Source organism: Panthera leo, chromosome B2 (genome assembly GCF_018350215.1).
Source record: "Panthera leo isolate Ple1 chromosome B2, P.leo_Ple1_pat1.1, whole genome shotgun sequence".
Lineage (NCBI taxonomy): Eukaryota > Metazoa > Chordata > Mammalia > Carnivora > Felidae > Panthera > Panthera leo.
In genome coordinates this window covers 134,562,227-134,576,233 of record NC_056683.1, presented here as the reverse complement: position 1 = coordinate 134,576,233, position 14,007 = coordinate 134,562,227, and the positions used below count along the sequence as shown (strand labels likewise).

General features: G+C 45.5%; 1 protein-coding gene across 1 annotated transcript in view; it reads right to left on the bottom strand.

The window, feature by feature from the left end:
• The window catches only part of PPP1R14C (protein phosphatase 1 regulatory inhibitor subunit 14C), an 88,652-nt gene that overhangs the window by 56,701 nt on the left and 17,944 nt on the right, over window positions 1-14,007 (bottom strand). The window lies entirely within an intron of this gene.

Sequence of the window (14,007 nt, the reverse complement as noted above, 5' to 3'; positions counted from 1 at the left end):
CCTGGGAATCTGGAATTAAAAAGGGGAAAGGCCTGCAGCAAAATGTGACGGCCGACACCCAGCCATGGGTGGTACCATCAGCTAACAGAAGTTGCCGGGTGCCCAGCCAAGGGATCAAAGGTATGAAAGGGGAATCAGCCGTTCCCACCTCTGGTAGATGAGTCAAGACCGTAACTCCTTGACCACGTGTCTCCCTGCTGGCCCATGTGTGCCCAGCTTTGGTTTGCTCAAAGACATAAATTCATTCCTCCGTTAACTCATTCACAAATCCTCTGGGGCACCTGCCGTGTGCACCTGTGTGCTCTGAGATACAATAATGAATAAACTGGTGTCATGACTGCCCCAAAGGAGCCTTTCTTTCCAGTGGAGAAAACAGACCCAACCTGGGGGTGAGAGCCCCCGGGCAAAACAGGGGTCCCTCATACACATCTTTGGCAGAAAGAAGCCCAACACATGTGTAAAACTGATGTCCCCAAAACGCAAGCTATGGCGAATCACACCCTGTGGTCATAAAGGGAATGAGGTGGGAGAGGAGACAAAGGGGCAGGCATCCATGTTCACCGGAGGGTGACCGGACCTGCCTGTGAGCCAGAGAAGGAGCCAGAGAGTGAGACGGCTCCTCCCTACTCCACAGAAGAGCCACCTCAACTCAAGATCATAACAGGCCAAATGCTGGGCATCACGTGCTGTCTGGGATACCTGTTTCCCAAGTTCGGCATCTACAGCTGCACCACTGCACCCGCACGTTAGTTACTGGAGAGCCCAGCCGTGAACTTCTGAGTCCATCTATATCAAAGAAGAAAATTATATTTAACCTGCCCGAGTTAGCTCATCAAATTTTGACAACCAGTCTTCTTCAAAAGCCTGAAGAATCTCTTTGACCTGATCAGAAGGGACCACTTAAAGTTGGCAAGCAAAACCACCCAAAACTTGAGAAATGGGTGAAGAGCCAAAAAGTGAGTATTACACCATAGCACATCTCTTTAGCTTTTTGAGATGCTTAAAGTCAATAGGCTTATAAATGTTCGCATCAACATGAGATTTTACATAAATCACTGAAACTTTTCTGCTTTACTTACTCATCTAAAGAAATTCCCCAGGTTGATGACTCCAGCAGAAACAAACACAGAGGTTTGTAATGACTCTACCGTGACATTTGGAAGCACTTTTCTGAACACTGAACTTGCCTGAAGTCCTAAGACAAAATACAAAATAAAATTTTTGTATTCTATTTCTTTCCATTCTATTTCTTTTCTGCCAAGGTAGGGCGATAAAGTTGAATTTATATACCCATTTTCACCAACTCATTTTCCTTTTTATAATTTTAGGGCTAACTGTAGTATAGAAAATCCAACCGAAATTTATAACTAACATCGGCCACGGTTGCTTGCTAAGAGTCCAAGAAAACTCATTAAAAAAAAAAAAAAAAAAAAACCACTCCCTTTCAAATGCGAAATGTCTAAGTTACCACAGCAATCATGAAAGCTATAATCCACAAACCAGCAGAATATTTATGCTTTAAGTGGGTATTTATAGATTTCTATAATATCGTGCTTACTTGGTGACAGGTTCCACACTGTACAATTGAAGGTATATGTAGAATCGTCTCATTTGCTCATCGCAAGGACCCTATAACATAGGTACACAGCTGCATTATTCCCATTTCACAGTTGGGCAAATAGGGAGGTTCAATAGCTTGTTCCAAGGTACACAGTGTGGAATTAATAGAGGCAGATTCAAACCCAGCAGGTCTGGACAGAGAGTATGCACCCTTGACTACCATACTAAAATTGTCCCCTGGCTGACCATAACCTAAAGATCTATACACAGAAACCAATTTGGTGAAAGTAGCTGGATTCAGTCAAATAAATAACAAAGTTAGGTTTTCTTTTTCTTTTCTTTTAATGTATATTTATTTTTGAGAGAGAGAGGGTGTGAGTCAGAGAGGGGCAGAGAGAGAGAGAGGAGGACCAGGGCTCCAAAGAAGGTTCTGGACTGACAGCACTGAGCTTGATGCAGGGCTCGAACTCACAAACCATGAGATCATGACCTGAGCCAAAGTCTGATACTTAACTGACTGAGCCACCCAGGTGCCCCTTCTTTTCTTTAATATCACTTATTCCCAGGCTGTTTGGCTATAAAACCCATTTCAGACTTAGCATTTCCAAAAAACTAATTATATTCTACCCCCACGTCCTATTTCCCACTTTATCTAGTAACTGCTATGGAAGAAGAAGGAAGAGGAGGAGGGGGGGAGGAGGAGGAGGGGGAGGACGGAGAGGAGAAGAAAGGGTAAACATATTGCAAACCATTTACTGCACAAAGTAATTTTACTTCAAGTCTCAAATTAGAGAAGCAATGAAAAAGAAAACCTGTCATAGCTCCAAATCAAAAATAAATCAAGTCACATTAATGAAAGACGGTAACAAAAATACACTCAAAGCATGTTCTGTTTGTCGGGAAGATGGTTCACACAGACTCCAAGCAGCCCCCAGTGGCTCAGCACTCCAGTGTGCTACAATTAAGGCGAAGGACAAAGCATCTTATTATATCTAGAAACCAGACAGCTAGGCTCATATGTGACATTTTTCCTAATTAAGGTATAGGCAAGAAAACCATTATGTGCAAGAAACCACTTCGATACTTGGGAAGGGGGATACCTGGGAAAACAGGAAGTGGAGAAAAAGGAAAGAGCAAAGGTGACAGAAAAGAACAATGCTAATTCACAGCTAAATATTCAAGATTTTTAAAAAAAAAAATTTAAAAATGTTTATCCACTTTTGAAGGAGAGAGAGAGAAAGAGTGCAAGTGGGGAAGGGGCAGAGCGAGAGAGGGAGACACAGAATCCCAAGCAGGCTCCAGGCTCTGAGCTGTCAGCACAGAGCCCGACACAGGGCTCGAACTCACAAACCGTGAGATCATGACCCGAGCCGAAGTCGGAGGCTTAAGTGACTGAGCCACCCAGATGCCCCTAAATATTCAAGATTTTTTTCAAGCTCTGCCATACTATTAAAATGTGTCCTCTCAGGACAACCTGAATCCTGAAGCAGAAAGGAAGAAAAAGGTCCACCTGTGCCCCCCTCCCTGAAAAAGCACCCAACAACCGTCGCCAGGGTACAGATGGGTTCCATGGCAGGCTAGGCAGCACTCGTGAAGAAGCTTTCCTAAAATGCCAGCCTCGCCGGAAGCAGCCAGCCGCTTCCGGGCAAACAGATGAAAATAGAGGGAATAAAAATTGCAATTCTGAAGACAGAGCTACTTGAGTTCACTTAAAAAACTATACAAATTGGGGCGCCTGGGTGGCTCGGTCGGTTGAGCATCCGACTTCGGCTCAGGTCATGACCTCACGGTCCGTGAGTTCGAGCCCCGCGTCAGGGTCTGTGCTGAGAGCTCAGAGCCTGGAGCCTGTTTCAGATTCTGTGTCTCCCTCTCTCTCTGCCCCTCCCCTGCTCATGCTCTGTCTCTCTCTGTCTCAAAAATAAATAAACGTTAAAAAAAAAAAATTTAATAAAAAAAAAAAACTATACAAATAGATACAGAGAGAGAACATAGATCACCTCGGTTAATTCTCACAACATCTCATTACCACCAGTTCTACAGATGAAGAAGCCAAAGAACAGAGAGGCTCAGTAACTTCCCCAGGATCACACAGTCAGTATGTGACTCCAAAACCCTCGTCTTCCTGACACACTGTGCGTGGTGTTATTCTTGGGTTTCATCCCACCCACTAAAAAATAACAACAAGGTTGCTTCATTTCACAAATGTAAGAGTCATCATGAATATTTGTATCAGTCTGAAAAGCAGCAAGATTTAACAGGAGACAAATACTTGAGGACTCAGACTCTAACAAAGGGTAAATCTGCAGTTAGTTTCCATTTAAAAAGATAGGTCCCAGGGGCGCCTGGGTGGCTCAGTCGGTTGACCGGTTGACCGTCCGACTTCAGCTCAGGTCATGATCTCTCGGTCTGTGAGTTCGAGCCCCACGTCGGGCTCTGTGCTGACAGCTCAGAGCCTGGAGCCTGCTTCACATTCTGTGTCTCCCTCTCTCTCTGCCCCTCCCCTGCTCACACTCTGTCTGTCTCTCTCAAAATTAAATAAACATTAAAAAATTAAAAAAAAAAAAAATAGGTCCCTGTGGCCACGCCCCCAAGTCTGGGGACTCTCTGCCCCTGGGCAGCCCATGCCCCTCACAGTGGGGATGAAGGCCTGTGTGGGGCCGTCCCTCCTCCCTGCGTCTCTCTCCAGGCCTCCCCACACTGGCCCTACTCTCGGGACAGGCAGACACCACAGGAGGAAGTGGATTGGGAGAGTATTTTAGGAAGTAGAACAGAGCTTTCAAAAGGACTACACTCATATTAACAGACAGGCTCTAGAAAGCTAACAAGCACAGCTGGCTGACTTTCCCCAGAGAACTTCCTCTGCCTGCAGCACACACGTTTGGAGCCAGCCATCCAAGGAGTACACGGGTCTCATTTTTTCTCCTTCTCTGTGAATGAAGAAATTAGTCACCTGTGAGATTTGAAAATCCGCATATCAGAGTGTACCTAGATGCCTCCATATCTCCTCTGGCTGGGTCAAGGGCACTGAGACAGACAGACCGCGGCTAGCGACGTCTTCCTCTCGGATGATCACTTCCAGTCAGTGACCCAACCACCGACAGCACAAAGATCCCCTTTAGAATTTCTGACACGGCATTTTGTACCACCACGATAATTTTGAAAGCCAGGTATCATTTTCTCTCTGATGATCCCGCAAATCGGAAGAGGAAACAAAGCGATCAAGGTGATGCGTCTATTTCTGTGCTTAGGTTAGACATATCTCTTTGGTTGAGATATCTCCGGTAAGGCCTACAAATCAATCATACTGACTTTACTTAAACTGAAGAAGTGAACTGAAAGGGCTGGTCATGCATATGAGCAGAGTCACAAATCTCTGCCGGCTGTAACTCCCCTTCCTTCCAGGTGTAGCCCAGAGTCTCCAGAGATTGCTGAGCGGGTCCCCCACCCTCTCTGTCATCCCACATAGGGCTTCCATTGACCCTGTGGCCCCAACACACTCCCCTGCCCACACTTGGCGTTTCCTCCAGCCTCCTACATGAGCTGACTTATCAGGCAGACCATCTGGACCCTTCATCCAGGCCCCCCAACGTGGCTTCCGGGTGGGCCCAAGACAGGTCACTATAAGCCTTTCCAGTGAGAGGCCAGCCCCCGATCACAGGCTGCAGACAGACAAGGAGGGCACAAAGGCTGTGCCCAAAAGCCACATAGTACCTGCTGGTGTGGTGAGGGGCCATCTTGGGTGCCAGGAGACACACACACAAAGCCCTCGAGGAGATTATGGTCACAGCGCTCAGCCATGGGGGAGAGCATGTTTACAAGTGAGGTAAAACTTGACTGTACAGAAAACAAGGAAAACAGACAGCAAAGAGAAGCCCGTCTTCCTGGCTGGAGATGCAGCCTTGGTGGTAACGTCTGTCCCCATCTACTCACTGGGAGAGTCACTGGACAGGCGGGCCTCTGGGGTTCTGATGCAGGTCCCATTGGCCCAATAAAGTAGCTCTCCCCACCCACTCTCTACCCCCCTCTCCCAGGAAGAGAGGGACGGGAGCACACAGAAAGGAGAAGAGAAGGCATGGTTAGGCGTGAAAAGGCTACACCTCCGTAAACGCTCCATTGCCCCTGGGACGCTCCACATATGACCCAGTGTTTACACTCCTTGCTGTCAATAGACAGAGTCCAGTCCTCAGTCACACTGGCAGGAATTCACACTCCTTATCTACCAAGATAGTTCCCTTCCCAATATAAAACTGGCTTGAAGGCGCCATTAAGCGAGACCCATATACAGGCCCAAACAACCATTTCGATTCCCATCTCTTCTCCCCAGATCGCGTCACAGAAACAACAAAAACGAGTGCATCTTAGTTCTTCTGGAACTTGCCAGATGCATCTCTTGAAGCAGAAGCTGACCGACACACGGTATGGGGGGGGGGGGGGCGGGAAGGCCTGCATCCTTTCTGCTGAGGGTTAAGACCGGCTTATCGGTGTCCGGAGGGCAAAGTGATGTCAGCAACTTCTACAGCAAAACCACCCAGCAAACAAGGTGTCGGGAGCTAGGCCCGACTTTGCAGGCTGGGAGGCCCTTCTATGAAACGCGAGGGTGTGTGTCCGCACGTGAACTAGTTGAAGATGATCGTAAAAAAAAACTCCACTGGCTCCGAGAGGCCAGTCCACGAATCCACCAAAACACCACAAAAAAAGAAACAGCTTGCGAACGAGACCAAGAACTCGTCCTTCGAACAAACTAAGAAAGTTGTTACAATTACTGAGCCCGATGACTTTTTTCGGTATTTTCAATAAGAGTGTGTAGAAAGAAACAGGATGCTGTTCTCCCGTCATCCCTTTGGACAGACAGTCAAGGGGAAAGGTCAGTTTAAACTGAGTGATAAGCCTTGACGCAGGAAACAAGACTTGAGGTAGTTGCAAGTGAACCAGACACAAAGTGTGCCAAGGGTACCCTGCCTCGAGCTTAGTTTTTAGGAGCAATTCCTGGCTTGGTAACGCACGGAGGCCAGGGGCACCCCCGTACAGATGACAATTGACTCAGGCTGTCCTGTGCAGCCTGGCCAACAGGGCTGGCTGCAAGCATTCACTGCATGGGCTCCACCCCCAACCCCCACAGCCCCTCACCTAGTGGAGCCCGACAGGGTCCCTCCCGTTCACTGCTATCACGAGAACCCCTTCTCCAGAAAACTAGGTAATCAATCAAAGGATAAACCTACAAGAAAAGGAAAAAATAAATAAATAAAAGAAAGCACAGGCCGTGTCGGGCCAGCGTTCTAAATACCCACAGCAGAGCTTTTAATTCTTCTTCAGTAGAATAACTTATGACTTAGGTGTGGCTGTCATCAGGGAATCTTGGCATGTTCAGGACCCAACGTGGCCATCAAGGCCAGCAAACCCAAACATCAGTGAAAAATACCACAGGTATGCTTGCGGTTAAACTGCATTTCCCAAAACAGGCCAGGGGTATGATGTCCAGGTTTTATTTTAACCGACTCTGAGAAAAACAGCAGCCTCAAACCTAGCAGAGGGAAAAAAGCCATGTGTTATGGTTACCCAATAACACACGGTTAGATGCTATAAAATGATTAAGCACTAGAACAGGGAAAGCACACAAGGTAAGAGTTCTGGGAATTACCTACCCCCTGTCCTGGGGGGAGCAAATCACCACCCAGAAAATGTCAGAGCGACTTTCTTGCATTTAGAAATGCTCTACACTTGGAAGCTTGCCTTCCTTTGTGCTTTTAATGGGTAAAGTAATATTTTACAAAGGAAATTAGCAAGCAATCATAAAGAGCAAGGAGTGAAAGATTTATAAAGGTTCACAATGGTAATGAACTCACGTTTTCAAAAAATACACTCAGCGTATCAAAGTTCTATAGCCTTAAGTAAATGACCACTCTGACTTCACACAAAGAGGAAGGGACTCCCCTGAAGCAGATGCCCGATACCCAGCCTACAGGGGACAAACCTACCCGCTCCACCAGCTCGTCTGTGCCGCTCAGTGAGGTATTGGATCTTTCTAAAAGTATTTTTAATGTTTATTTATTTTTGAGAGAAAGACGAAGTATGAGCCGAGAGGGGCAGAGAGAGACACACACACACACACACACACACACACACACACACACACACAGAATCTTAAGCGGACTCCAGGCTCTGAGTTGTCAGCACAGAGCCTGACACGGGGCTCGAACTCACAAACCATGAGCCGAAGTCAGACATTTAGTCAACTGAACCACCCAGGCGTCCCTAATGGATCTTTCTATGCCTGGTTTCCACCCTTTTGAAACAACACTGGTGAAAATACCCAGCTCAGAGATTTGTTAAGGGGATGAAGAGTTAATGTGGGAAAGGACTTTGAATAAAGCCCAGAACCTAGTAACCGCTATGTGAGTTACCATTATCATTGCTGATTTGGACTGTATCACTTGGTCAAGAGTAATCAAGTACCATAGCAGCTCCGGAAGCAAAGTTTAAGCCATGAATAATATGTTTCAAATAAAATGAGACTCTCTTCACTATTAAGTATCAAACGATATTCCAGGAAATCACACTTTTTTAAAACACATTTATTCAACAAAGACTATGTGCTGGACTTGGAAAGTTCAGATCCTCCAGGAGCTTACAGTCAAATTGGGAAGATTAGATGCACGCCCATAAGAAAGCACATCGCAGGCAGCATATGGTAAGTGCCAGCTGAGAGATAGTGAATTTATTCTAATTGATTTATAAATACTAAGAAGCACTGGGTAAGCAGACTGGTTACAGCTTAAAAAAAAAAAATCATGGAAATGAGGTTTCAGTTGGGCTTTGGAGGATGAGTAGGATCCTCACCAAGAAAAAGGAAGGGTTTGGGGAAGGAATATTGGGAATGGCATGAGCAAAACTCATAGGGCCATCTTGAATTTGAGATAAGAGACTAGAGTGCTTAAAAACCTAAGGTCTACAGACTGTCTCAGTCCAAATCCTTATTCACCAAGACAATGGCTGTGTGACCATGGCCAGTTACTTACCCTTTTTGTGCCTCAGCTTCCTAAGTGGCCACCCTCATAGGTACTGTCCAAAAGACTGAATAAGATAAAGCATTAAAGGAAGACACAGATTCTACACATGGAAGGACTCAAGACTGGCCATTGTGTGGTAGGAAGCAGTGTTAAGGAGGCTACCAAGAGACCCGCCTGTCCGAAGGACTCTAGAAGGCTGGAGCTGAACCTGGAAAGTGGTGCAAAGTCATGTTGGAAGGCTAGAAAGGAAGGCGTGAAGAGTGCAGCTGTCATTCAGGGAGAGTTCTGAACCACCTGATAAGAGTCGGTCTTCTGATGGCTCACCTGGCAGTTCTGGGCAGCTTACAAGGTCAGAGAATCTGGGGACAGGAATCCAATAATATGACAGGGTCCGCATGTGGGTAGTAAGGAGCTGGGGCTAAGTTCACGCACTTTCACAAGAATGGAGAAGGGCAGGTATAAGGGACTGGATTAGATGGCTCAGCATCGGTGGGACGTGAGAGAAGTCAAAGACAAACTCCACTAGATGCGATGTGATATCCTGGATTAGGTCCCGCCAGAGAAAAAAGACATTAGTGGGAAAAGACAAAACAAAACAAAACAAAAAAACAGGGGAATCCGAATAAAGACTGTAGTTTAATTGTAGTGTACCAATGTTGATGTCTGGGTTTTGATAAATGTACATCATAAGACATTAACATTAGAAGTAGACAGGTGATGGGGAAATGGGAAAACCCATCAGTACTATCTTTGCAACCCTTCTGTAAATCTAAAATGATTTCCAAAACGAAATAAAATTATTTCACTCTTTTGGAGTGATTCATCACACCATCACTAAAAAGAGGAAAGCCACAGCAAGTGCCACATTGGCCTTGAGAGGATTTGACTGAATGATGGAGACAACAATATGGCTGACGTGAGACCAAGGGGACACCCAAGCATGGGATGTGATAACATGGCCTTGTGCCCGCATCCAGCCATGTGAGGAATCTAGATGAATCTGGACCCTTAGGGATGTGGAATGGCCTGACTGTCCTCTCAGCTTCCCATGCTCACATTCCTTGCCAGGAGCCCATCCCCCCACCCATTACACACAGCACCCACACAGCCACTGCTTCCTGTTACGCAACTGTGCCCACCAGGAAAGGTGTCAGCATTTCCAAAGACCTTTACCCTCAGACTCAGGAGCTTCTATTTTGAGGCCCATGACAAACCAAGTCTTCTTAAGGAAAGAAGAAATATCCATAACACCAACTTTCAATAGTGCAAGGGAAGAATGGTCACCAGCTGGTGAGCAGCAGAGCCGGGCTTCAGATTCAGGCCTGACTTGCTCTGTCCTTCCCACCACACCACGGGGCCTCCTACGGGAGCCCTGATACGGTCTGCCGCATTAACACACACACACCAAGATACAGCTTTACAAAAGAGCTCAAAAACCATGTCATAAAGGCACCAATGCCCCAGGGTTAGAAAGATCTTCTAAAAACCTGTCTCATCTCCCTGGCCCAACAGAATCACATATTTCCGATCTACCATAACTTGAACTATCAGTTCTGAATGTCAGAGATACCATATAATGAGTATATAGGTGTATGTACATACATCCATATAGGTTTTACATATACACATACCTATGAATAAATATACAATAAGCACATATAGGTTAAATAAAACCTGTACGATAAATATCCTTTATAGATGGGTGATGAATCCGTAAAATAAATTCTTCATCAAAAAATAGGAGATACTGGGACGCCTGGGTGGCTCAGTCGGTTGAGCGTCCAACTTTGGCTCAGGTCACGATCTCACAGTTCGTGAGTTCAAGCCCCGCGTTGGGCTCTGTGCTGACAGCTCAGAGCCTGGAGCCTGCTTCAGATTCTGTGTCTCCCTCTCTCTCTGCCCCTTCCCCGCTCATGCTCTGTCTCTCTCTGTCTCTCAAAAATGAATAAACGTTAAAAAAAAAATTTTTTTTAAATAGGAGATACTGAACACCTACCACATAATAAGGGCTAAAAACCATTTGCTGATTTTACTCAACGACGTGGCATTCTTTAAATTAATCCCTACAAACACAGCATGTCTGTGCCACATTATGAAATCAGGAACCAGGTTATTTTCATGAGAACGAAGCTGGAGAAGCAGCAGGAGGAAGAGATTAAATTCCAGTCGTGGTTTGGAGCCTGACCAGCCCGTGTCCCTTCACTTTCAAACGTGTCCGTCAGTCGTGGGTTCTGCACCCACGAGACAATCCGAGCAGTGAAAGCCTGGGACTATCCTTTTACTGGGCTATAGATGGAATGAAAATGGCAGGGAGAGAGGTCAGAATGGATGATCGCTGAGCTCTCTTTGAACTGTGAGTGTCTGGGATTGTCTTCGAAAGTTATTCGGATTGCAGTTATGCTCAGATACGGTGGCACAGTATCCCCCGCCCGTGAGGGGCTGGGTATGTGCCGGAAAGGGCTCACAGCTCATGAGAGGCAGCTGTTAAATATCCAGGAATTTTATGACCCAGCTAGTAAGTGGGGTCATTAAAAATTGAATTGTATAAGCATACAAGTAGCGTTTCAAGTAAAACGACGTTAATAAATACTGCAAACTTACTACTTTTTAATGACTTTATCACATTTCACTCTTAGCCACCCTCTTGAGGGTCCTTACATCTCGTCTCTGGATGGAAGAAACCCTCGTCCCTGCTCCACACTGACTTCCCCACGGTAGCCTGAAATCAACCATGGACGGAGATTCCACTGCAAGGAAAACTTCAAATGCTATCAATCAGGGTTTGTTTGTTTGTTTGTTTTCCTGAGAATCAGTTGTTGAACATTTACCAGCAACCCACCAGATATCTGTGCCCTTCAAAGATAAAGATAAGCAGGAAACTGCACTGTGTTGGGGGTGGGGAGGGGAAGCAGTTAGGGGAGACAGGGAGGTGGGGGAGAAAGGGATAAAGAAGGGTAGGGAGAGGAAGGGGAGAGAGAAAAAGCAGGAGACAAAGCAAGAAGAGGGAGACAGGAAGTGGGAGAGAGAGGAAGAGAGAAGGAAGACAGGGAGGGAAAGAGAAAAATATTTACTATCCCGGGGGAAACAATGGTTCTACGTAAGCAAATTATTTCAGATAACCAACATCTGGACTCCTTTTCTGAAAATCTCTCTAAATGGATTACTCATGTGCCTGCCTTCTGAAGCAGAGGCTACCAAGAGAATTAATATTTTCTTAATGACTCAGGTCAGTCCTGTGAGCAGACGTTCTATTGTGCTACATGACCTTCCAGGCCACTGACACGCATAGAGCTCTTTTTGTCTTCCATGAGTTGGCTCCAATCTTCTGAGCTTTTTATAGATTCTCTGTCAACCCCCTTACTGTCAGGCTGTCAGCTGTCACTTGTAGACTTTCTCCCAGTACTTCTATCGAGCAGCCTCGTTAGTATGTTGCTTCGAAATCGCAGTGAACTGAGAAGTCAGGAGACCAGGCTTTTTAGAATTGTGGCAAAAGTTAACAGTAAACGTACTCTCGCAAGCCTAAGGCTCTCTCCGATAAATAAAAAAACATCAACCCTAGGGTGGCTCCTCTGGTTCTCGAAGCTACCCATCTGCTCACAGGCTCGTCACTATGTTCCAAATGGTTAAGGTTGCAGAATTAGCGACCTCTGGATAGCTGAGATTTCCACTAAGTATATAAAACATTGAGTGAGACAAACTAAAAGCTAAACAGAGACAACATGAACGAATACGAAGGCGAGTAGAAGTTCTGTCACGTAAGTGATACGCTACAGCACAGACACCCTGTTCTGCGGCCAGTCTGTTTCCTTTGTCTGAGGTGGAGGGCAGAGCCGGCCGTGGCCCAGCTCCATGGCTGCCTCTTCCAGTGTCCCATCTTCCAGCTAATGCCCAGGGCTGGCCCCACCTTAGACCATCTGCCCACCCCACCGTTCCTCATTCACATCCCTGGAGGGAGGCAAGGAGCAGAGAGATCCAGTGCCATGAACCAGGACACGACGATAACTGAGCAAGATGGTGGCTGGGGAGAAGCCATCGATAGACAGGCCCCCCAAAGGACAGGTACCAAGGCAACAGCAGCCTCCTGCACACCACCCACTTGCAGTACGACCTGATATAAGGACACTGACTGGCCCCTTCTGGGCACAGTGCCAACCTCTCGAAAATGCATGTCTCTATTTCCCCGAATGTGGTCTTTGGGCTGCCGCTAAATTCTGAAACTAAGAAAAGTATTTAACTGCTCATTGAATTCACTAGATGAAATAGCGTGCTTAAAAAAAATTAACCTCTTTCCTTTTGTAGGGTTTTATTTGTTTTAAAATATTCTGATAGCAATATAAAAGTTCTAATCCTTAGGCCTATTGCCTGTTTACCCATACTGTCACACACACACACAAATTTTAAATACCTATAACAGAACAGCAAAGCCATCCCCAAAATAGAAGAAAATTCCAAAAACTCCCCTTCTTGTACGGAGTATTTAACTTGTAAAGAAAGAAGCATTTAACTTGTAAAGAAAGAAACAACAAACATTCTAAAATTAAAAATAGAAGCTCCGAAAAGAATCCCATTATTTAACAGTCCTACTTGATACCTGGCACATAGTAGGCCCATAACAAAGTGGGTATCCTCTTTGTGAAGTGGATGGATGGTTGAATAGATACAGCACTACTGACCAGATAGTCTGAGGTCAGGACTTTGAAGTTCAGGACTTTGATCAGCAGGATGGGTCCAAAACCATATTTGGGCATGGTGAAGAAATATAATTAACTAGTCAAAGTCTTTTCTAAAATGAAATCTGAGTATCTTTTCTTTGAGCCTGAGCCCAGGGATTTTAAATACTCCTGCCTTAAGGCAAGTTGAGACCTTCTCCTTCCATAGCTGATATTTACTAACCATTTACCATTTTAGCACATGCGCCATTGTGCCAGGTAATGGAAATGGAGAATTGTGAGCAAGAAGGGAAGGCCCAACCCAACATTAAAACACACTCACCAGAATCTATAGTAGAGCCACACAGAGGAGGTCCCCCGATTTGTGACTACAGTGCACTGGGGAGAAGATCATCTCCAATGAATGGTACAGGGTCAACTGGAGGGAAAGAAATGAACCCGATCCCTACCTTATACCATACACAAAAATCAACTTCAGCTAGGTTACCAACCTAAATATAAAAGGTAAAACAATGAAGCCTCCAAAAGATAACAGAGGAGAACATCTTCATGACCTTGAAGCAAACAAAGATTTCTTAAACAGGATGTGAAATGCCCTAACCATGGAGCAAAAAACTGGTCAATCGACAATACTAAGAACTTCTCATCAAAAGACACTTAACATTAAAAGAGTAAAAAAGGCAACTCACAAAATAGGAGGAAATACTCAAATAACACATATTGCTGACAAATATGTCTTTTGTATAAAGATTAGTAGCCAGGATACATAA